Genomic DNA, 26178 nt, shown 5'->3' on the forward strand with positions numbered 1-26178 from the left:
CTCAGTATGTTAAAAAGCACATTTTGAAGAGACTTTATTATATTTTTATTGTTGTTTCATGATTCGCATGTCAAATATTTTCATGGCTCAACTAATGCATGGGCTCTTACAGGTAGATTCATCAAGTCGAAATCGGCTCGCAAAGGGTCAGATTTTGAGAATCTGGCATTTTGCGAACGCTATTTTCGCATTTGAGATTCATCATCCCAAATGCAAAAATCGCAATTCTAGAAATCACTAAATTGCGATTAATTGCATTTAAGGAATCTCAATTTGAGATTCCTTAAATGCAATTCAAGAACCATTTTAAAATTGCAAATTTGCAATCTGGGGCCGCTATTTACCACGAAGTCTAACTACGTGGTAAATAGCAAAAACCTAGAAAAATGCACTTTAGTGCATTTTTCTAAGTTGTATGTTACACACACACACATGTCCTTTGGACATGTGTGTGCGTAACACCAGTGTAGATTACCATTTATGGGGTGCTACAGGGTGACACCCTGGCACCCTTGAAATTGCTTCCTTATTTGAGATTCGCTAATTGCTAATCGCAAATAAGGAATGACTCCCCATTCATTCCTATAGGCCTTTACGCCCATAGGAATGAATGGGAAAGCCATTCCTTATTTGCGATTCGCTATTAGCGAATCGCAAATAAGGAAGCAGTAGAATTTGCATGAAATATTGCGATTTCTACATGCATCCCGTTTGCGGGTCTTTAATAGCGAATCCTTAAAATTCGCTATTAAGGACTCGCAAAACATGACCATGATGAATCTGATGAATCTGGGGGTTAGTGCCAGAGCTGACCCTTGGCACGGATCTTCCTGTTAGTTTGTTGGATCGCACACATCTATTGTTTCCTGTCTTTCCTTCTTTCTCCCTGAAGTAGCTCCTTCCCTTTCCTTTAATGTGCACCTACCTCTTTACCCACCAGGTCCTGGTTTTCACTATCTGTGCCATCACTGTGTGTGTGTGAAATTTGCTGTCATGTACCTATGTGAAATTTCAGTAAAATGATGTGAAATTATACAAAATTACTTGAAGTGCAAATATGTTATCTGATGCTATATTTTAGCTCAAAATGTGTCCAAAACATCAATTTTTGATGTGAAGTGCATTTCGTGCAAAAAATAGTGCAAAAAAAACGATAGCACCATGAAAAGCAGCTACCCACGTGCAATAACCTTTTCCCACAAATGGTGTGTAAATATGCAAAGTGGCATAACGGAGTAATTTGGGGAATTTGACATAAAAAGTGTAATGCGAATATCCCAAAATGATGTCAATTACGTAAGTGTAAAATACACTTTGTTCATGCCTATCAAGTCTCTTCTTAGGAGCTAAGTTTTTCACGTCTTTACAATTCCTCCTTCTTTGTCTTTCCCCTCTATATGGATCTTAATTTTCATATTCTATTTTCCACCTCGACTTCTCCTGCTTCTCTTTCTTCCCTACATGGCTTTCTCTGTAACCCATTTCACTCCATCTATACTTTTGTTTAAATGTGAAAAATGCCAAGGGAATCTATTGTAATTAGGACAACCTCCACTCCCAATTCCACCACCCCACGCAGGTATTTTGGTAAATAATCATTCACCAGCGCTCTTGGCCCCTTGAAGAGAAAAGGAGCAGGTGGGAAAGGCTAGGCGCTCTCTCCAGGGGGATTTAGTAAAGCCAATATAGAAAATCAACAGCTACAGCTATGATAGTTATTCGAAAATCATCAAAAATTTACCCATTTCAAAACAAACAATGAAATATCTCCATTAAACCATTGCCAAGTCGTTTTCCTGTCTCTGAGCCTTACTACAAACACAGCTGCTGCTTGCGCACGAGGGAAGCTTTGTTTATTTACTAGGTAGTGTTAAAATTACAAATAAGTGACCTGGTGAATATAATGTTTGGCAGGCCACTTGAAATTTTTACTTTCTCTTCTTCTTGAGAGCATAAAAAGGTCCCAGCGCGATTTGGGAGAGCCTATTGACTCGGCCCCATCATTGCTGTTGTCAGATTCACCAGACAATCAGACACCATGCTGCTGCCCTGCCTGCCCGCTTTGTAAAGTAAAGGTGTGCTCTGTGGCAGCCGGACCCTTCCCCCAGCCGGTTTTCAGCAAGTTCAGGGACTTTCAGAGCCTTGGCCTCTGCTCATGCTAATCAGTCTTTTGTTATGCGCGATCGTCCATTTGCAGGTCGCTGGCTGGGCTGGGCTGGCTGGTCTAACTTAAGCGCTGCTTGGGATTCTCACTGTCAATAGGAACAGTTGCATTGGTCGGGACTTGTTTCCTCTAAGCTATTCTCATTCCTACACGTTTATGTCCTGGATCTTTATTTTAAACAAGTAGAAGAAAAAACAAATAATGGCGCGATACTCCGGCGAGAAGCTAAAGAGTCAGTTTTCATTCTGGCATACCCAATTCATAAAATATTGTGAGTGAACAACTCTCCATGTTGCATGAAATTGGAACACTAAAATTCATGACCTAATGTACATAACATGGAGCAACTAAGGAGCACATTTAGTTGTTGTCCGCATAACATTTTTTCTCGTTTTTGTACCCTCATCGCAATCAATACATATGCACACAGATTATTAATGGCTCACATCTTTATTGTGCACCCACTTTTTTGATTGATATGCACACAAAAACTTGCAGCATTGCATTGTACAAACATTATGTATCCTGATGCTAAAAGGACAGTGGTTTCATGATGCTAAAAATAATGGGCTTGATAATATGCCCTTTCCTGCCGCTAAAGAGGCGATAATTTTAAAGCCCCCAAGCACTTTAACTTTTTTTGCCATTCCCGTTCCGAAATCCAAGTGCTTAACATAATTGTTTTTTCGACTTGCACATCAGCAAAAAAGTGTTGAAGCAGACAGTAGAACTTCCTTCTGTCTCATAGAGTATTGTGAATCATAGTTTGCGAGGCCACACATGACTGGCCAGGTAGCATGGTTGATGTTTGTTGAAGGTGCTGCACCTGCATCTATTTCAGCGCTTAGAAGTTGCTAAGTATGTAACAAATCACTATATATATGATCTATCATTTGTCAGCCTATTCCGATATCCAGTAATTGAGATCAGTGTCCACAATCAGACACATTCTGACTGGCGATGTTTTTACGTTTATTGGTGTGGTCTGAGGCCGAGGACTGCATTTGCTCCCTCTGCCTGGACAGTTGAAGTGAGTTTCGGGCATAGAACACTGGCATGGGACAAACGTAAGGGCCTTTAAACTTTCCCCACTTATCAGCTTCCCATGCTTCTTGAGTGAAGTACAGGAAGAATGTATGTGCACACTGGGATATATGTACGGGACATCATCCGACTGAGATAAAAGGATCATCGTTTTGTGAAGTATACATTAACAGAGTCAAAATTGATGATCACTCTATTTGCATATCCCCCTGATAACCACACATCTCACAAATAGCTCACACATAACATGTATCCAACATACCATGACATAATTAAGGTAAAAAAGCCAGCCTTTCGGCAGTCTCCCCAGAAGGAAACAAGAATGAAAAGCCATCATCACTCGCACAACTGCGTATACTAGTCCTGGGTGAAATTTTACTTACGTCAGGGTAATCAGAGTAGTTTCAGTAATTTTGCATTACTACTGTGATGTGAAACTACCAAACATTATGTGATTAAACCCACTTAATCCACTTGCATAATTTAGAGTAATTTGGGCCAAAAATGCCTATCGCGAACTGCTGCTGGCTGTTGCTGTTCCTTTTCTGTTGCAATTAGCGCTATTTTCATAGCTCAAAATGCATCCTGTGGTCCATTGTGGACACACGAGTGCATTTTGCACTAGGAAAATAGCACTAAATGAATGGTTACACTCTTCACGCCATTCTGTGTGATGTTGGATAATTTAGCTGAAATTTGGCGTAATTACGCAACAGCAAATTATGCAAGTTATGCCTACCTCTATTATAAACTCATTGCATGATGGCATATATAAAAACTAGGACAAAATAAAATGTTTAGTTTCATTATACTAGTGCCTAAATGTATAGATAGTTGCGAGAAACTGCCTCTCATAGTCATTGAAATTTTACTCATAATTACACTGAAATTATGAAAATGTCACACATAATCTGAAACCTTGGCAACTATAGTATATGATTATGGAATGTTCAAAACGGCATATACATAGTGTGTGATAATGATGTTCAAGTCCTGTAGGAAAGTGGCTCTATATATACTGCACCAAAGTGAGGTACAGTGTGCACAGAGTCCACAGTCCCCAGAGGTTTGGCAGAGGCTAAAGTTAGATATAACCTTACTCTCTAAAGTGGTTGCTTGGTCGAGCAGTAAGGCAGTATCAGGGGACAGTGTAAAGCATTTGTTGTACACACTCAGTCAGCAAATGGTCTCACACACTCAAGAACTGAAGTCTAGGCCAATGGTTTGTATAAAAATATATAGTTGTTTTATTTTAGAACCAACAGGTATCAAAATATACTTTCTCAGGATGAGTTACTTCAGTTAAATACTGTTCAAATAGGCAATATACTTTTTGAATGCAATAGTTACAGTTTGTTGCAATAGGCAACACAATTTCAAACACAATGCAACATTCAGCTCAAGGGGAATTTCTAGTTAAAAGCAATTAGTTACTTTGTAGATTACTTTTCTAACCACAGAACTGGATCCTTGATTCAGTCCCGTGACATGAGCTGTAAACAGTTAAGTAAAAGTGTTTTGGATACAGTAGTGATTTTTAAGGAATCATATGTATTTTAAAAGTTGACACAAAAACCTTTTCAGTTGAAATTACCAATGTTATCCTATCGAAGGAAATTCAATTTGCAGGTAAAGTATGTTCACGTTACTTTTGTAATCCAGTGCTAGACTCCTAGGTTCAGCACTGGGACCTCTATCTAAAACAGGCAAGTAATTAAATTTTTATCGTTGGCACGATTTTTAGAGAATATTTGTAAGTTTCAAAAATCGACTCTTCGAAACTTTTTCAGCAAAAAGCAGGCAATGATATCCTATGGAAGGATATTCAAGTTACTGGTAAGTACGGTTAGAATTACTTTTCAGGGTCAGTACTGGGCTCAAAGATGCAGCACTAAGGTCTTTCCTGATAACAGGTGAGTAAATCGGAATTCGTAGTTCGGCTGATTTTAGATGAATATTTTAAAGTTCCAAAACTCCACACTTTAAAGAATTTCCAAGTTTAACCAGTCAATGTTAGCCTATGGAAGAAAAGTGAGTTATCAGCTTTTAGGTAAGTACTCGACTGGCAGAGTTAAGGTTCTGGGCATAGACTCAGGGGTCTCCCAGGGTCAGGTAGGTTCAGTTGGAAACCCTTAGTGGCACAGGGGCAGCCGGATGCAGAGGTAGTTAGGCCAAATGTTATCCAAAAAAGGCAGGGGGCCTTCGGTTGGTGGCTGCTGGCTAGCGGGCCACCCACCCGGCTGTGGGAGCTGGGCTCCTGGTCACTTGCTCAGGGCAAAGGGGGAAGTAGCATAGGACAAAGGTTGCATTACCAGGGGCACTCGGGCAGTTGGGTTCAGGGTGGTTTTGAGCCATCGGGCGCTCAATGTTATTCAATGGAGATCTTAAAAAGGGAACAAAGGCTGCAGGCTCAGGAATGGAGGATCTTCTGGAGCGACCAACACTTTGAGGGGTAAGTTGGGATCTTGGAGGATAGGTAGGCACCCAGGAGTTGGGCACAGGAGGCCGGGGGGCGCCGGGGTGTCTTTGGACGTCGGGAAATCTTACCCTCTGCTGGTCGCGGTCGGAGGGGTCCCTGGTTCTGAGATTGCAGGCATCGTCTGGGTCATTGAGGAGGGTCTTTGGGACTGGATTGCAGGTCAGAATCACCGGGGGGTAGTCCTCAGGGTCTTTGTCCACTTGGGCACAGGCCGGGCTCGGTGGATGCAGAGTGAGTTGGATTTGCGGTTCCTGGCTGGAGAAGCTCACAAAGGCGGCATGCCTTTGAAGCTTCCCCCTGCCCATCTTGGGGGAGGAGACCTAGCACCTCGCCCATAATATGCATTTTTGCAGGCCCAGGAGTGCAGGGGGGCTCTCCACCCAGTAGTCCAGCAACATGTCTGCTGTGTGGCAGCCTAGGCAGCCTCTTAGACAAGACGTGGATTGTAGGTTAGGTTTCCGGGGCATCTCTAAGATGCCCTCTGTAGTGCATTTTACATTAAATCCCACACTGGCATCAGTGTGGGTTTAATGTGCTGAGAAGTTTGATATCAAACTTGTCAGTCTTCAGTGTAGCCATTATGGTGCTGTGGAGTTCATAATGACAACCTCCCAGCACCATGTACTCTTAATTGCATCACTGCACTTACAGTGCCCAGGAATGGCCCTGGGTACTGTAGGGGCACAGGGCTCGTGCACCTGTGCCCACACCACTGGCATAGAGCACCCAGCTAGAGGGGTGACTGATGTATGCCATGGCAGTGGGTTTGTGGGCATGGCACACAGAGATGTGCGCCATGTCGACTCTTTGTTTAGTTCTGCACCAGGACACTCAGTCTGCAAAGGCAGTGTGTGGGTGTCAGGGTGCAGGGTCCCTAATGGTGGTACAATAAGTGCTGCAGCCCTTAGGGGTCTTCCCTGGTCAAAATTGGACTGTATAATTGGAAGGGTTGGCGTGGGTGCGTCACTCTATATGCTCCTGAGGCTTGAGCCGGGAGAAAAACGCTGCTGCTGTCTTTTTAGAAAGTGTACTTTTACCATTGTTTTATAAATTACCTTGTGTCCACGAGTTTTTTAGCCTTTACGTGATGTTTTTATGTCCGTTCTGACTGCTGCTAAAATTTGCTACCTTGCACTCATGCTGCTAGAGCCTGTTTTAATACTTAAAAACAGTACTTACTATTAAATTTGGGCAGGCACTCTGGGATCTGGGTACTCGATTCCGGCTGAGGCCGGGGGCTGTACTGGGCAAAGCGGGCCGCCATTTTGGGGGAAGTATGGTCAGCGGGCTAGTCTTTTTCGCCCCTGATGGTATAATTGGAAGGGTTGGCGCGGGTGCGTCACTCTATATGCTCCTGAGGCTTGAGCCAGGAGAAAAACGATGCTGCAATGTTTTTAGAAAGTTTTCTTTTACCATTGTTACTTTTACCATTGTTTTATAAATTACCTCGTGTCCACGAGTTTTTTTAGCCTTTACGTGATGTTTTTATGTCCGTTTTGACTGCTGCTAAAATTTGCTACCTTGCACACATGCTGCTAGAGACTGTTTTAATACTTAAAAACAGTACTTACTATTGAATTTGGGAAGGCACTCTGGGATCCTGGTGCTCGATTCCGGCTGAGACCGGGGGGCTGTACTGGGCAAAGCGGGCCGCCATTTTGGGGGAAGTACGGTCAGCGGGCTAGTCTTTTTTGCCCCTGACGGTATAATTGGAAAGGATGGCTTGTGCGTGCAGTGGGCGCACTGCTGGGGCGCTGAAGGCGCGCCAAGGGCAAGCCCGTTTGCACCCGTCCGTGCACGACCAGCACTCAGCGCCAGTACCCCTGTAGGTTACGGAGCTGATGAGCCAATTATACAACAATACTCTGGTGTTTACTTAAGCAGTGTTAATGGCAGGGCTGGAGAGGTGGGGTGCCCACATATAAGTCTTGATAAGGAGGTTCCCTCCTGCTCTACTACATGCCCTAAGTGTAATGTGGTGCTACCTGCCCTACTTTACATACCTGCTAACTCCTGTAATCATACTAGAAGGAATAAGAAAGACACCTTACAATTGCATCGGCTGAAGTGCATTCTGTTGAGTGCTAGATCCTTGGTAAAGCAGTCTGGAGTGCGCCAGACTAATTGAAGATGAGGCAATAATGGTAGCCTTTATCACAGAATCTTGGACTGATGAGGAATCGGGGCCAGATTTAGTGAAGGCTACGCCCCCAGGTTATGCTTGCTATACCTTAAATAGGCCTTTGAGGAAAGGGGGGGGGGTCTGTCGGTTATCTACCACACCTCCATCAATGTGACTTTTGGAACAGCATCCATCCCAGATTGTGAGGCATTGGAGTTCTGCCTATACTACTCCTATCAGGCTACTTTCAAAGGCACCCTCCTATATAGAACTCCTGGCCTTAAGAGGCCTTTTTTAACATTGGTGGGAAATCTGGTGGAAAAATGGCTTCGTTCCAGCTCCTAAACCATACTGGGAGATTTTAACTTCCACTTAGAGGCACACACAGACCCAGATACAGTGAATCTTTTGGACTTTATGAAAAGCGTTGATTTTAAACAGCATGTTGTGGGGCCTACTCATACGGCAGGGCACACGTTGGAAGGGATCTTTTCCAACAACCGGCAACTTACTTTTACAGGTCTGCTGCCCCTGGTCTGGTCAAACCTTGCGGCAGTATGCTTTGAGCTTACTGGGTCCAATCATCATGAGATGGATAAACTAACTAAGAAGCAAAGGATCTCAAGAGCATGGAATACAATTGAGGCTAAAGAATTAGAAGATCTGCTGAACTCTACCCTGCTCTGTCCGTCTGTAGACATTGAAGAGGAGACTACTCAATATTCTAACTGGATCGATGTAGCTAGCAATAAGTTAGCATCTAAAAAAGTCTCTAACTCTAATAGAGCACGGCCCTCCGTCCCATGGTACTCTCAGGAGCTGAAAGATCAAAAACTAAAGTGTAAACTGCTTGAGAGGAAATGGAGGAGGGGATACAACATCGCAGAAAAAGAGGCATATAAACTAAGCCTGGTGGCCTATAAAGGTCTACTTTTTACAACTAAGAAATATTTCTTTGCCAACCAAATAATTCTGTAATAAACTCAGCTAAAGAACTCTTCAAAATAGTCACCAACCTAGCATACCCTGGCACACCTAGTGTCTCTCCAAGTCAAGGGCTTTGTGAGGAAATAGCCATTTTTTTCTGTAGTAAAGTAGAGGCTATTTTTACCACATTTAAAGGGCCAAGGACAAATGGAACACTTGGTGTCAGGGAGAAATATAAAGCTCGGTCGGGAGTTTTGAAGAGTTCACACCTCTGTCCATCAAGGACATTCGTAAATTACTGATGTCAGCCAAATCGGGTTTCCCCTATGACCCATGCCCGGTGGCGGTGTTAAAACTAGCCCCTGAACCCATTGTTATAACGCTCACTGCCATGATGAACTCGATGTTTAAGGAAGGATATTTTCCTAAAGCCTGAAAAACTGCTTCAATACTTCCTCTACTCAAGAAGTTGAATCTGGACCCAAAGGATCCCAATAACCTTCGGCGATCTCGCACATCCCCCTTCCAGCTAATTTGATAGAGAAAGGCATGAATGCACAACTAAGTACATTCTTACGAGAGGCACAAATATTGGATCCAACGCAATACGGGTTCAGAGAGGGACACAGTATTGAGTCCGCTCTGTTAAAATCAACAGAGGAAATTATGGCCGCGCTCAATCAGGGAGGCAAAGCTGCAATGATTATGTTGGAACTGTCTGCGACTTTTGACACGGTCCACCATGACTTGTTGCTGGACCGTTTGTGGGATTGTGGAATCCAAGGTAAAGCTTGGGATCTCCTGAAGTCCTTCCTCTCCGACAGAGTGCAAACAGTTTTGCTCGGTGCATTCTGGTCCAAACTGGGTATGAGCGGTAAATTCGGTTCCGCTGACGGAATTTACTGAATTTGGATAATTTTGCGTTCCGCGGAGAACGCGAAATTGCCTAAAATTCTGCGGCCCGCAACTTCACGAATTTATTTTGCTTGTTCGCGTTCTCAAATGCGTGTTTGCAAGATATTTCCCCCCCGAGCATGCAAACAGTGATTGTGAACAGTAAAAAAGCATCGCGAACAAGCAATTCCGCGTGTTTGCAGAATTTCTGCGTGTTCGCGGAGATTTTTTACCATTTCGCAGAGATTTGCATAACACTATTACGCAAATTCCACCCACCCCTATTCTAAACCCTTCTCTCTACCCTGCGGAGTTCCGCAGGGGTCCTCACTTACCCCCACGCTTTCTAATGTCTACGTGTCCCTGCTGGCCCCCCTGATCAAATCCTTTAGATTTTCTCTGACATTGTATGCAGACGACACTCAGATTGTGGTGCACCTGCTGCCTGGGCAAGAGACGGTGACTGTAAAACGATTTCATGACTGTATGGAAGCAGTGGGTAAATGGATGACCCAAAATTGTTTAAAACCTAATTCGGGTAAGACAGAAGTTATTCTGTTTGGCAATGACCCAACGCTTTGGACCCCAAGTTGGTGGCCAGATTCGCTGGGAGTACTTCCGACTCCTATGAGGAAAGTAAAGAACTTGGGTGTCCTGATTGATGACAAACTCAACTTTGAGGACCAAGTCAATGCAGTTGTCTCAGCGACTACATTTGCTCTTAGAACATGCAAGAAAATCTTGCAGTTTCTACCTAAGGAAAACCAACGAACAGTAGTGACGGCATTAACTATGTCGCGGTTGGACTACTGCAACAGCCTTTACCTAAACATTCAGGAACGTTTCTGCATAGACTCCAACTTTTACAAAATTCGGCCGCCAGACTGCTCACAGGGACAGCTAAATATGCTTCAGTCTCCGGAGATATCAGAAGACTTCACTGGTTGCCCGTTAAGAAACAGGTGTAGTTCAAACCACTCTGTACAGCTTACAAAGCTCTCATGGTTTCGGGCCAGAACATCTGAAGCAACAGTTTCAGTGGTATGTCCCCAATAGACCACTTCACTCTCTGGGAACAAAATTGGTATCGGCCCCCATCTCTAAAAAAGCTAGCTGGGGAGGTAGATGCTTCTTAACAGGAGCAGCCAAGGCTAGGAACACCCTACCACTTCATCTTAGAAACATTCTGGATTTACTGGCATTCAGGAAAGCCTTAAAAACTTGGCTTTTTGGCGCTTAACGTCGGGCTCTTCATCTATATCTCTTTGGGTTGCGTATAGACAGTGCAAGGACACCTTCGGGTAGCAGTTGCGCTTTAAAAATACTATAACATAACATAACAATGCCCTGGGTACCTAGGGTACCATTTACCAGGGGCTGACATGTGGCCAGAGATGCCAATTGGGTTTTAGCTTCAATACAGTTTTAGGGAAGGAACACAGACCTTGGGCACCTGATTGGCAGGAGCCCAGGGCACACTTAGTCAAAGCACATCAGCAATTCAGCAAAAAGTGGGGGCATACCATGCAAGAAAAATAAATGGTACTTTCTCACAGTCCCCACAGAGATAGTGTGAGATTATAGGTATGATCAAGACCTTGTATAGATGGTGTGAGAAGGTAATAATGATCAAGTTCCCACAAAGACAGTGTATGAAGACGATATTCAGGTCTCCACACAAATATGTAGATAATGATGTTCTAATCCCCATAGAGATCGAAACTATTACAGGAATGTTCAAGACCTTACTGATTTTGTGTGAAGGTAATCATGTTCAAGTCACCAAAAAAATAGTAGTTGAAAATAATGTTCAAGTCTCCATAAAGAGTGTGTGACTGTAATGCTGTTTTAGTATCAGAGAGATACTGTGGTGCTGATTCACAATGGTATACTTACACCTTTGAGTAAGTTTACGATTTTTCGAAATTCCCATGGAATTTTACTAGTAGTATCTTTATGACTGAGTAGTCTCTGTACTCGGGGCAGAGACTCCCTACATGAAAAGGTAGAGAGTCTTAAAAATACTGCTCAATAAATTGCTTTGCGGATGACAAAATGTCATAAACTTTCACCAATGTTTAAGTTTACCTTTGTGAATCAGGCCCTGTGTGATTATGGGAATGCTCAAGATCTTCCACAGATTATGCGTGAAGTTAATCATATTCAAGTCCCCGGAAAGATAGTGTGTGGATATAATAGTCGAATCTCCCCACAGATAGTATATGGTTAGTGATATGTTTGAGTCCCTACAGAGACAGCATGTGGTTATTGGGATGTTCAAGCTGCCACAAAGATAGTGTGTGTTTATTATGATCATGTACCCCCAGAGATAGTGTGCAACTATAGTAGTGTTCAAATCCCAAAAGTGATAGTGTTTAAATAATCTTCATGTCCTTACACAGATAGCATGTAAAGGTAAGATTGTTCACATTCAAACAGGGATTACAGGCATATATAACCCTGCACATATATAGTGTTAATATAGTGATGTTCAAGTTTAAAAAAGATTGCGTGTGAAGTAAATGATGTTCAGGTCCCCACACAGATAGTGCATGATTATAGGACTGTTCAAGAATTGACATAGATTGTGTGTGAATATGATGTACAAATCTCCCCATAAAAATGGAGCGAATTTAAACATGTTCAAGTCCCCACAAAGATAGTGTGTGAATATGATATTCAAATATCTCCATAAGAATTGTATGATTATAGACATGTTCAAGTCCCCACAAAGATAGTGTGTGGTTACAGGAATGCTTAAGTCCCCACAGTGATAGTGTGTGGTTACTGAGATGTTCAAGCTGCCACAAAGATAGTGTGTGTTAGGATATTCAAGTCCCCACAAAGATAGTGTGTGGTTACAGGGATGTTCAAGTCCCCGCAGTGATAGTGTGTGGTTACTGAGATGTTCAAGCTGCCGCAAAGATAGTGTGTATTTATTAGGATGTTAAAGTCCCCACAAAGACAGTCTGTGGTTACAGGGATGCTCATGTCCCCACAGTGATAGTGTGCAGTTACTGGGATGTTTAAGCTGCCAAAAAGATAGCGTGTGTTTATTAGGATTTTCAAGTCCCCACAAAGATAGTGTGTGGTTACAGGGATGCTTAACTCCCCACAGAGACAGCATGCGGTTATTGGGATTTTCAAGCTGCCACAAAGATAGTGTGTGTTTATTATGTTTATGGTGTTCAAGTACCCACAGAGATAGTGTGCAACTATAGTACTGTTCAAGTACCAACAGTGATAGTGTTTAAATAATCTTCATGTCCTTACACAGATAGCATGTAAAGGCAAGATTGTTCACATTCAAACCGGGATTATAGGCATGTTCAACCCTGCACATACATAGTGTGTAATTATAGGGATGTTCAAGTTTCAAAAGGATTGTATGTGAAGTAAATGATGTTCAGGTCCCACACAGACAGCGCGTGATTATAGGACTGTTTAAGAACTCACACAGATTGTGTGTGAAATTAATCTTATTCAAGTCCCCACGAAGATAGTAGTGTGTGAATATATTGTTCAAATCTCCCCCCCAAAAATTGTGTGATTACTAACAAGTTCAAGTCCCCACAAAGATATTGTGTGGTTACAGGGGTGCTCATGTCCCAGTAGTGATAGTGTGGGGTTACTGGGATGTTCAAACTACCACAAAGATAGTGTATGTTTATTAGGATGTTCAAGTCCCCACAAAGATAGTGTGCAAAGATAATAGTGTTCAAGGACCTGATATAGATTTCGGCGGAAGGGCTACTCTGTCACAACAGTGACAGATATTGCATCCGCCGAAATATAAATCCCATAGAATATTATGGGATTTACATTTCGGTGGACGTGATATCCATCACTGTTATGAAATCTAAATCAGGACCTATGTCCCTATAGTGGTAGTGTTTAAATACTAACTTCAAGTATTCTCACAGATAGTGTGTGAAGGTAATGATCACATTTAAACAGGATTACTATCTGATTATAGGCATGTTCAAATCTGGGTGCAGAGACTAAGGGGCTTATTATGATGGTGGGTGGACATCAGTCTGTCCGCCATCATAATGGTGATGGGACACCCAGCCCAATTAGGATGCATCCGCTACACTGGGGGGCGCTTCCTGGTCATTTAACATTGCGGACGGTGCTGCTGGCTGCAGCACTGTGCACAATTTCAAAATGCCACGATGTGCATTTCCATGCACAACATGGCAGGCACCACGCAGTGCCTGCCACTTTGTGCATGGAAATGTAGGGGGGTACCATGGATACCCCCCAGTGCACCCCCACAAAAGGGGCCCACAACGGGCCCACAAAAGCCAGTCTCCGCCTGTCTTTTTGCGGCGGGATATCCGCCGCAAAAAGACAGGTGGAAGGGCTCATGTTAATCACTACGGCAGTGCCTGCATGGTACCACCGCAATGATGTCCTGGTTCCGGGTTCTGCAAGGCGGGCGGAAAAGGACTGCCTTGCGGAACCATGGCGGTTCCCTTTTTTTACACCACACATAGGGATAAACTTGGACTTTGAATTTTGGTCCTTTATCCTTCACTGTTTTTATACCATCCAATTGGCAACCTAATAAAATACTTTTTTTGACCTAATTGTGACATTTTAAACCCTTCACTTCCCCTTCACAAACCAGCTCCGCAGTATTTCTGGTGTTGTAGCACACTGGGGTGGCATTCGGCCACTCCCGGTGGGGCCCAATGATGAAGCATGTCACCAACTAGTGGTGAGTGAGGGCCTTTTTAAGAACCGAACATGGTTTCTTTTGTACTTGTACACTTGCTGACAAACTAATCAGTTTTGTCCTACAGTCACTTCAGTAGTGACGCTCCTTTGTTGTTTGATGTATGATTATTCAAGGGGTATAGGAGTGTCTCTTTTCCTTCCCTGACTCTCTTGTTGTTACAAGTACTCCCTTGTTTAGAAACATAGAGCTGCGGTGCCACCCAGTGATCTAGATAAACTAAACATGGGGCAGTGCTATATAAACATTTGTAATACTCCGTTGCACTCCCTTGGACAAACAGGAAAAATAGTAAAGCACCATATTTTCAAAGAGTCGCATGCCAATCATGTCTGTTTTGTGCGATTCTAAGCATTGCACGACAGTGCCAAGGCAAGCTAATAGTGTCTTTTGTGAAATTTATATACGACGAAGCCCTCCAGTACAAACTTCAACATAATGTCAAGAGACTAAGGGTAAGCTGTGTCAAGTGGATATTTTTGCAGAAATGATGTGTGTCAGGAAATATCCTAGGCTTTTCCGTATACCCATTGTTTGCTCCTGGTTTCATTTGGTGGTATCACTTCATGCAAATGCAGGATATATTAGTTAAGTAGATCTGGCTTTGTGTAGATTCCAGTTGTCTTTGAACTGTTCCCACCCTGATATTGGGTTTGTGACCACAGAGCAGAGAATTTGGTGCTGCACTCACATCAATGTTTGACACATAAATCATTTTATATGGCAAAGTTGATTGAATCCCCTTCAATGTCACACGAGTACATGATCAAAATGTGAGCAAATTATGTCTGTATTTATAATAGATATAATATTTATAGTATACTGTCTACAGCTTAGATACTAACTTAGACTATTTCCATGCTAGGGTATGAGCTGTAGGTAATGTAGCACAATTACATTCCAAAACAGACACACATCTACTGTTTTCTGCCCGCACCCATATCCATACCGATGGCTCTTTCTTCTTAGATGTATACCAATAATTTTACCCAAAATATTAAGTGTGGTCCCTCGTTTTAAAAAGTACTGCCCTCCTTAAATGACAGTCTATTTACTGCAACATTCATGCTTCAATTCCAATATACGTATGGTAGATTCCTTGCTAAAGATAGGCCTCCAAAACCTATAAACACTCTTTATAGTCTGCAGTTAAGCAAACCCCACAATCTCTTCTCCCAACTACTGACCAATATGATCATAGACAACATATTATGGCAAATACATTTTTCACTTCTAATCAAGACACTTTTTACCCCCTTAATGTGATATACTTGTCCATACTTTATGCATCCTATGTCTGCAGTGAAAGCCTTTCGTCTCTTGGGTGGAGTATGAAGCTCTCCAAGATTGAGTCATTTTTATACAGAATAAGTGTATAGTCATAGTAAGGGCTTTGAGTAGTTAAAATAGTTCAGTTGTGTACAGCAATGATGTGCTCCAGACATTTTGATATTGAAGTATGTAATGCCGTGAGCAAATGTTTTTGATCAGTGAGGCCCTCTGTTTTGGATGCTTCATTCCCTGACTAGTTGCTTTGAAGTTCCTAGGTCAGACACAACACACACTGCTTCTCTTTCCAGAGGTGTGCTGTTACCAGCAGGGCCCATCTCCCACTATGGGAGTGGAATCAACTTCAGAAGGTTCAGGTGCACCGGCCTATTCACTTGTTAATAGGAAATGTGTTATGTGCAAGGGTCATTGCCCTGAAGCTCTGCCTGGGTTTCTTCTCCAGACACATGATAGTAACATTCCCAATTGAAGGAAAGAGGAAGGAATATAAACACACATGCAGTTCATCTTCTCAGTAGGTCTAGTACTGATGTGTAACAGGCTGCAGCTACCTCATGACAGATCTCGAGACCTGAGCAGTAGTCTATATCATCCTCACCCATGGCTGTGGTTGCTTTAATAGACTTAACCAACACAAAGGTTCTCATGGTGAAGCAACAGAAGCCACTTCTCACATACTTCTGTAAATGCCTCATTCCCACCAGTGCTGTGCTTGTGTCACTCCACTTTGAAGCACTTTAAATGAGCACCAGTTAAGTCATGTACAATTTCTTTAGGCACAGGGAAAATAAGTGATTTTGACCAGAATCACAGGATGTCAAGCTAACGTCAAGAATTGAGTTTGAAGTTTGCAGCTCTAGCATAACGCCACATCGTCTTCACTCTTCCGACTTGATCACCTTCTCACTTATAAGGCAGGTGGTTGAGCACAGCCTATGCTACTGCAGTATGTTGTAGTTAAACTAGTATGATCTTGGAAGGCAAACTATATTTAAATACAAAGGAAGGGCAAATTGAAGTGGACATCAACACGAGGGTGCCCATTTTACAGCAGAACTTTGCACCTTAGCTGAAGCACTAAGTCCAAACAGTAATACATGTGAGTGCCAATGCAGTAGTAAGGGCACTGTGAGCCCAAATGCAAGCTGGGGATTTGGTCTCCTATCCACCTCCCCTTTGTTGGCTTTTAAAACATACCCACTAGTTAGGGTGAACCAGGAGTCTGTGCCTCTGCACCTACTTCACTACGGTTGATAGATAGCAGAGTCTCATAGGTGACACCTGTTGGCTTTGCCAATGCTTGTTATATGGCTGTTCTTCACCCATCTATGGGAATGAAGCGGATTTAATTTGTAAAGCATTAGGAACAGGTTTAAAATTAAGCAATTCAATTAAATGTAATTTCAACTTATGGCAATATTTGAATATATTTTTTAAGAATGTCACTAATGTTCTAAGAACATGCTTTTCTGTTAAAATGAAACTTCCCATTACTGTAGGCATGACAATACTGCAGTTCGGCATCTGAGAGAGCATAGCTGTTCGCACAATGCAACTCTAGGCACTCACTCATCTAACCATCATCTTAAGAACGTATTCCAAAGTGCATATTATTATGTAATCAAATTTGTAAAAAACGATCAATCAGTTATATTGTATCATGTTTTAATGCACCATCATTATTTAATTGCAGATAAGGATCATACCACAATAGTGATGTAATCTGGGATTCAAATTGTATCCAAATTGCTTGTAACAATGTTTAACAATTTTTAAACTCAAATAGTCTGAATTCAAAATTTTCATGTAAATAAAGTTTTACTTTATTAAATGGGGAAAATTTTACTTTGCATGAAAAATATGTTTTAACCCCGGGTTTTGCAGCTTTTCCGTTGAAACATCTGTGCTTTCTGCTGCTAACTGGTGTTCCTGGTGAACAAAGTGTGTTTAAATGCAAAGTGTGTTTAAGACTGCAGTACCGCCTCCTGTCTATGGGGGCAGAGGGAGCAAAAATATAAACACACTTTCTGAAACACAGGTCCCCACAAGACAATTTTTTTAAAAGTTGTAAAAATTGACACAGATGTTCCTGAAGCCATTTTTTATCATTTAAAGGACATTACCTTGTGGGGACCTGAGTTCAGGTCCCCACAGTGCAATCAAGTCCCCACAGCGTGAGTGTGTTATCATACCCAAGTCCCCACAAGGATAGTAACACAAACCCACACACACACACACACACACACACACACACACTCTATGTACTCTAAGGCACCCTTCTGTATGGGACCCGCTGGGTGAAATTTATATACCATATTACCAAAACCCATTCTCTGTATCCTTTTAAAGACTTAACAAGTCAATTCACGTTCACCTTTGAACCCTGAACTCCTACACATATACACCTTCCTTCTTTGTAAACACCCATTTAACGTAGACATCCAAATTACGCCTCTAAATAGCCACTATCCTCCTCCCATAGACACATACTTTCCCCATGACATCTGTATCCCATTCCCTTCCACAGAGAGCCACTTTCTTTCGTTAGACACCCACTGTGTACCCTGCACATCCTCCTGAATGCAAGCGTTCAACCTCCCACCTTACCCGCACAGAAATCCAACGCTGTGCCAATGCCACTCCCTTACCATCTCCCCACAGAAAGAGCTAAACAGATCTCGACAAGATTAGTGACATGCTGTATGTAAGGGCGCAGATGCGGCACTGTGTGAAAAGCCTGCGCCCAGCTGAATACACTGAATACGCCTGCCGCCAGTAATAGGAAGCCCCGTCAGGGTTCTACCTAATCCTGGCAGATAAGATGTTCCTTCCAGAATTATCGGCCAGCAATCTTCAGGGTATCAGTCTGAAAATCAAGTTTACTTTCAGACTGGTTTGATTCTCCATCCATAAACGAGGAAATATCTGAAGAATCTTTACTCATTTCCACTCCCTTCAGAGCACGCTTCGGAAACTGACAATATTCTCCCCAGCCTATTACCAACCCCTGGTCCTTTCACCTTTGGAATGATGATACCTTCCAGTTCACACACCCACCCACCCACTGCCTTCCAACTGCTCTCCTCCTCCACAATTTACCTCACGAACAAACGTTCTAAGTTCTCCTCCTCTTATGGGCCGCTAGAGCTTAAGTCCCAAGGTGCGCTTTACAATATTTTTTAATTAAAAAAACAGGATATCCCAAAACACATAGCAGCTGTTTTCGTCCAAGTTGGACTGGTAGGGTGACAGCACTTCTGTAATTTATATGTAGCGCCCTGCTGCAGATGCTACTAGAGCGGCGAGAGGCACCGCACTGCACATGTATCTGTGGAACTTAGCGAAGGATGCTGGTTTGTGTGGCATACGTGTAGGTGCTGCTGGTGCAGTTTGGGTGATCACCGGGTGGTGTGCCAGTTGTGTTGTGCCTTGTAGAGGGTTCGTAGCAGCAAGGCACGTCAGAAAGAAAATGCAGAAATAACGTCGAAATTCCGGTTGAATTAAAATAATGCTGCTTGTGCTCTTAAATTAAAAGCTCAATTTAATCCCCAGCCCGAAATGTGGATCTCGAAGTACCACGTGACGTCCCGTGAAACTCCACAGCGTCGATGGTTTACCACAGGAGTTAGTTAGGAAGAATTCTGCACTTTAGTTTAAAGGAGTGGGCGGGTCCTGTTTACTTCAGTCTTCGTCGTTACCAAATGCGTCTTTTTCGTCATGGAATTATTTAACCCCCCCCCCCCCACCTCCCACCACCACCAACTCCCAGTCCCACCTCATACACATTATGCAGCCGCTCTTCAGTCTGTAAACATTGTCACTTCACTAGTTCACTTATTGACATATCGATAAGCGACAATGTAATGTCCTTTTTTAAATAATGGCACAATAGTATAGGGCACAGGGAGAGAGTATTTCTGGAGGCCTCTGTGCGGGGGGGTGGGCACTGGGCGGCACCTGGCAGGATGAATGCTACGGTTACCCCTACCACCTCACAGACGCCCATATACCTGCTGCTCCACTGCTCCCACATTACCACCTGGGTCCTGCCCTGCCCCTGCTGCCTCGAGGCATACGCGGCAGTCGGAAGAATTGAAAGTGAAAGTCGGGACTTGAGAGTGGAGGGAGTAAACAACAAGTGTGACTGTGTGTGGGCGCCGCGCATGCATCATCCACCCTCACTCCCTGTCCTGCCGCCATTTCATCATCGATCATCGATTCGAGACTTTCGAGTCGACTGAAAAAAATAAACTGCTCTGCTCAGGAGTAAGGCCTCAACCAGGCTCAGGCCAGTGCGGCCCCGGGGCACCATTTATAATTGCACTTTGCAGACCAGAGTGCCCACTGCCTGGGCCATCAGAGTCAGACAGAGGAGGCTGAGCACCTGGCAGCACGACTGCACCATTCCCTTCTTCTAATTCTTCTACCCCCATGACATCATCACATCGTCATCTACCGCCGGTAACGGTTGAATCTCTGGTCCCACATGGCCAGTTGCACATGGCACGGACACTTACTGGCTGTACTAGTACTTCACGGACACAGGACACGGACACCCGAACTTACACACGTCTTCAGGGGTACACGTCACGTCCTCCGCTCCGACCTCAAATTGCAAGCGTTCCAGCTCACACAACCTGAACCTCCCTACCCGCACAGACTGTCAGACATCCAACACCGCGTGGCGCGCCAGTGCCACTCTCACCATGATCTCCCTCCCCCCGGCATATTACAATACCAATCCCATGTCCTTTGGAGGAATGATAGTGATACCTTCCAGAGTTCACTGTTCACACACCCACCACCTGACCCCCTGCCTTCCGTTCCACTCCTAGCCCTACTGCTGCTCGCCTGCTCCCCTCCACATTTTGAGTAACAAACGTTCTCCTCTCTTATGGGCCGCTACCACACCTCACAGACCCATATATATGCCCCATTCGCCATTGAATTAATTGCCCATTCAAAGTTCTTCTACCAGTCCGGAGCTCACTCTACTACACACCATCCTGAATGGCATGCGCCACACCCAGGCCAGAGGAGCGCAAGGCTAGCTAGCCAGCTGCCAGGCAGGACACAGGACAGGGGAGGGCAGGGCCGGGGCCCGGGGCCCGGGGCCGGGCAATTTAAATCAGGATTATAAGACCCTTAGGCCCCGCAGCAGGACAGGTCAGTGTCACTGTCAGGACGGTGACGGCAGGGACAAACTTACTTCGGACAGTCTGTCTGCCGGCGGGGCGGGCCTGGCTGGCTTTTGCCTTCTTCTAAATCGATCTCTTCTCTTCTAAGTTGTCTTGACTATGGGCGGCTGCTTGGCCTGGCTCCTTGGGGAGGGCGGGCTATGCGCGCCCCTTGCCCCTGATGCCACACCTTGTGTTTGCGCCGCCGGCGATTGCGCATGTGCTGTGCCGAGTGAGTGCAGACAAATGTAATGAGGGCAGGGCATCATTGGTCACCTCACCAGCCAGCCAGTCCTGCCCCAGCCCCCCCCGCACCTCACGCGCATACGCGGCGGAAATCGGAATTGAAAGTGAAAGAATTAAAGACAAGTCAGGACTGGACAGGACCGACTGGGAGTAAACAAGTGTGTGCGCGCCGCGAATCCACAGTCTGTCCGTCCCGCCGCCTGATTCATCGATCGATTCTGCACCATTCCATTTATCAATTTTATTTGCATCAGAGAGTGCCCAGGGTGCCGTGCCACACTGCCACCGCACCACCCTGCCCTGCCTGCATCAGACAGACAGCCGGGCTCCGGCCGGGGCCCCCCCACCTCATTTAGAAAATTCGGACTTGACTGTCACTGACTTGACTCGAGTCGGGCGGGGTCGGGGGGCCCCGGCCCGCCCGCCCCGCCTTCCCTCGCACTAGTCAAGTCACTCACTCACTACTGACGGCCAGGGCCCCGGCGGCTGGGCCAGAGCCCCCGGCCAGCCCGCGCCCCGCACCATAAAAGATGAAAGACAGACAGACTCGCAGGGGCCCAGGCCGGGGCCCCCGCCGCCATGCGCCCCCAGCATTTCAAACTCGCAGCAGGGGCCCGGCCGGGCCCACGCTGCACGCATCATTTTGTCACAGCCCTACTGTGTGCGCAAGCAACATGTTACCTGAGGGGCCCCTCCAGCCAGTGGCCCTCGCGGGCCCCCCCGCAATGCGGGGGCTGCGGGGCCTTGTGTTACACCCCTGGATTTCATTGCCATTTTCTTTTTCAAGAGGCGCAACGCAGCCATCAGTCAGTCTGCCCCTGAGATAGAGAAATGGGTTTGTGTCATGTCCTCTGCTGCCGATTGGCAGCATGGAGGACTAGAGAAAGGCTGGCCAGACACTGCTAAGTGTGCATGTCAGTTTGGCCGGCTGTCTTGTGACGGCCAGCATAACATGCGCATTTTACAGGTCTCCACCCAGATGTCTTAGACAGCTGGGTTGATACCAAGCACGGGCCTGATGGAGCATCTAGCCAGCCTGCCCCATCCAATCCTGGTGCTGCTCTCATGAGCAGCGTCAGTACTGCTTAGGGAGGTTTGCACTTTGAATCATGCTCAGAGCCACAGACTGGGTAAGTACATTTATTTTATTTTTTATTTTATTGTAGTGCATGTGTGTTTATTTTGCACATTTGTTTTATTGTGTTGTTTGGAAAGCAAGGGGGGCTTCACTCCCCACCACTTTCATATGTTACCAGACGTCACTGCCTTTGGAAGTAATTTTTGCAGATGTGCAACAGCCAATAAGCCAGCAGAATGTTTTATTATTATTTATTTTTTATTGAGAGTTCATAAACACAGGATAAATCGTACATGACACATTAGCAGCTGAGTATATACAGTACAGAGTAAAGTGCATATCAAAAACCAAGAATCAGAATCAACTTACACTGGCTTCATTCAAATAAAACATATTCAAATTTAGACAGTTTAAAAAACTACTCATAAAGTGCAATGTGCATAGTGCAAATGACGTATCGATCGAGCAGACTAATAATCAAGGAAGTGGTTTAAAATCTATATCCACCATATTCAGTCTAGGATTCGCAGACGCTCCAAAATGCATCATATTTCCTAAGAGCCCCTGTCCTCAATGCATATTTTCTTTCCCTTCCCTGAATCCTTAATAATTTTACTTTCCATGCTTGCAGTGTTGGTACTATCTCTGATTTCCAGCACTGCAGAATAAGCAATTTGGCTATCAGGGAGGCTATAAACAGAGACTCATCATAGGCGGTGGAGCTCGAAGAACAGCCCAGAACTGAAATTGATTCATTAAATGAAATGTTGATTTTCAACGTGGCACAGAGATATTTTTCTATTTCTTTCCAAAATTCCTGTATTTTAGGGCATTCCCAGATAATGTATTTTCAAGTGCCTTTTTCTTCACAGCGGAAACACTTATCAGAAACCTGGGGATATATACTGTGGAGAAATGAGGGCTATCAGGGAGGCTATAAACAGAGACTCATCATAGGGGGTGGAGCTCGAAGAACAGCCCAGAACTGAAATTGATTCATTAAATGAAATGTTGATTTTCAACGTGGCACAGAGATATTTTTCTATTTCCTTCCAAAATTCCTGTATTTTAGGGCATTCCCAGATAATGTGTTTTCAAGTGCCTTTTTCTTCACAGCGGAAACACTTATCAGAAACCTGGGGATATAAACTGTGGAGAAATGAGGGGGTTCTGTAGATTAACCATTTACTATAAAACTGCATGCGTTTAAAATTAGCACCCCGGAAGATAATTTTGTTAAATTTATTGATTTTATCCCACTTTGGTTTGCTAATTTTAATGTCTTCCCTCTTTTTCCACCTTTCTCTAACCTTGTTAAAAGATTCGGTTACGTTGGCTTTTTTTAGGATTTTAATCCAAGTGCTGATCTTCTTTTGCATTGGATTATTTAAGGCTAATGATATTTCATTTTTATGAAATAAGTTACCTATGTCTAATTCTCTAAACTCCGCATGTAGCACAAAAAAAGACCATTTCAATATTATATTAGAATGGTGTATCTGTCTAGAGATTTCCTCCCAGGATTTCCATCTGTTCCCTAATAGGAAATCCTTGATCTTCTCAAAACCATTTTCCTTCCATAATCTCGCTATATTTTTATCCAGACAACCCCCCTCTCCGAAACTAAAGTTGATTAAATCAGTTGAACTGCTTACTCTAGGAATTCCAAGAAAATTTCAGGAGCTGGGTTTTCTGTTTAATGAACCACTGTAAGGACTTATAGCGGACCTTCTTTGGGTATTTCGTCATTCTGGCGGGATCAGTAATTTTAGCTTCCCACATCATCTTCCTCATAAAAAAATTGTCTGCCTCTCGATCATCTAAGAAAAGAAACCTAAAACAATGGTGTGCAAAAGTAGCAAAGTAATATTCTCTAATGTTTGGGAGAGACAACCCTCCTTGTGCAGATGGGAGGTGTAAAGTGCAAAGTGCGAGTCTAGGAATTTTTTTTGCCCAAAGAAAAGAGGAAAACATAACATCCACTTTTTAAAAAAAAGAAACTTGGATTGCGCAAGGGGCTGCACTTAAAAGGAAGTTAAAAAGAGGTAAAATAGACATTCGTATTAGAGCAGCCCGTCCCATTATAGACAATGGCAATAGATTCCAACTGTCTAATTGGGAACCAACCTTTTTTACCAGAGGTATATAATTTAATGAATACAGATCTTCCAAATTATCAGAGCTAAATATTCCCAGGTATCTCTTTGGACGTATGTTATAAGTCTGCCTAAATTCCAGCATTAAAGTGTTTACAGTGCAGTTAGCTAAGATTATTTCTATCTTGTTGACATTTATCTTGTAACCCCCTAGCTTTTGAAAATCCGAAAAGATTTTTAAAATTTTTACTTGACTTGAGGGCTTGGAATCTAAAAAGAGGGCAATATCATCAGCATATAGTTTAATATTTGACATTCCGGCTACGGGTACTGTATCGGTCGTTGTTCCCCTGATTGCAATCGCCAAAGGTTCAATAAATAACGCAAATAAAATTGGCGACAGAGGGCAGCCTTGGCGCGTGCCTCTGCTGACCTGACATGTCCCAATGTTAATATTATTGATAATATTCTGTGCCCTCGAGTTCATGTAGAGTTGTTTCAATAGGGAGATAAAAACAATCGGAAAATCGAAGCTGTGCAAAATCTCAAAAAGGCAGTCCCATGACACCAGATCGAAGGCTTTTTCTGCATCTAAAAGCCAGACTTGCGCTTTCACCTTGTTGGTCTTAAAATAATCCAGTGCCTCCAATAAAAATATTGTATTTGTATGGAGATGCCTTCCTGCTATAAAACCGCACTGATCGAAGCCTATAAGAGGCCCTACTATTTTGTTCAGCCGGTTCGTTAAGAGTTTCGTAAACATTTTATAATCTGTATTTAAAAGACCTATACGAATTTGTATTTTCCTTATCCTTTCCCTTTTTTAAAATGCTAACCACCACTGCTGAATGAAAAAAGTCAAGGGGTGATCCTCCTTTAATTAAATAATTTGCTAGAAGTAGGAATTTATGCAAAGTGCCATCACATTTTTTAAAAAGTTCTACAGGGAGCCCATCGTCGCCATTGGCCTTACCGTTGGGAAGAGAGCAAATTACCTCATCGAGCTCTGATTTTGTAATGTCCTCTATCAACCAGTTCTTACCCTCGTAATCCAGTTTGGGTATTTCTAGTGTCTCTAAGAATTCCCCAATGATTTCAGGCGCAACCCCTTCGGTAGCTTGGTAGACTCCCTCAATGTTTTAAAAACATCTCACCAATGGAAGCTGTAGTCTTTGCCTGCACTTTGGTGATAGGGTCAATTAGTTGCTCTATCCTATTTCGGGCCTGATTTTCTTTTGCTTGCCACGCCAGGAGTTTACCGGTATATTTGCTCTCTTCATATAGGTTTTGGGCATAGAGATTTCTATTAGTCTCGCCTAGGTCGTAATAAAAATCCTTCATTTTTCTCTTTGCTTCGGAAACCCTTTGGCCCGAAAGTGCGGATCTCACCCTGTAGTGTTCTTGGGTTGCCTGCGTGAGGTTTGTTTGTAATTTACTTTTCACCTCCCTTCTTGCCTTCTGCTTTGGTATTTCTTTGGAAGTCATTATCCCCCGAATAGTGGCCTTAAATGCATCCCAGGTTATGTTTAATGGGGCTGTACCTCCATTTCGTGTAAAAAACTAAAAAACTTGTCAATCTCTTCCTCAATGTCTGCACACCATTGAGTATCTGAGAGGTTTAATTTGTTAAAATACCATCTCCCAGGTGACACTGTGTCTTGCCTCCCTATTCTTATCCCCATGTAAAGTGCTGCGTGGTCTGAAAACGCGTTCGATAAATGACCATATTTGTGTACCTCAAGCCCATGTGATATAAGAAAAAAATCTAACCTGGATGCAGAATTATATTTTGCAGAATGGCAGGAGTATTCAAGTTTAAGAGTATTACAGGAACGCCAGCGATCGATGACATCAAGATCTAGTTTGCAGCTTTGTATGGCAAGGGTAACTTGGGGTTTATTCTAGCACCGTTCTTTTTTA

Source organism: Lissotriton vulgaris, chromosome 3_1 (genome assembly GCF_964263255.1).
Source record: "Lissotriton vulgaris chromosome 3_1, aLisVul1.2, whole genome shotgun sequence".
NCBI classification, from domain to species: Eukaryota; Metazoa; Chordata; class Amphibia; order Caudata; family Salamandridae; genus Lissotriton; species Lissotriton vulgaris.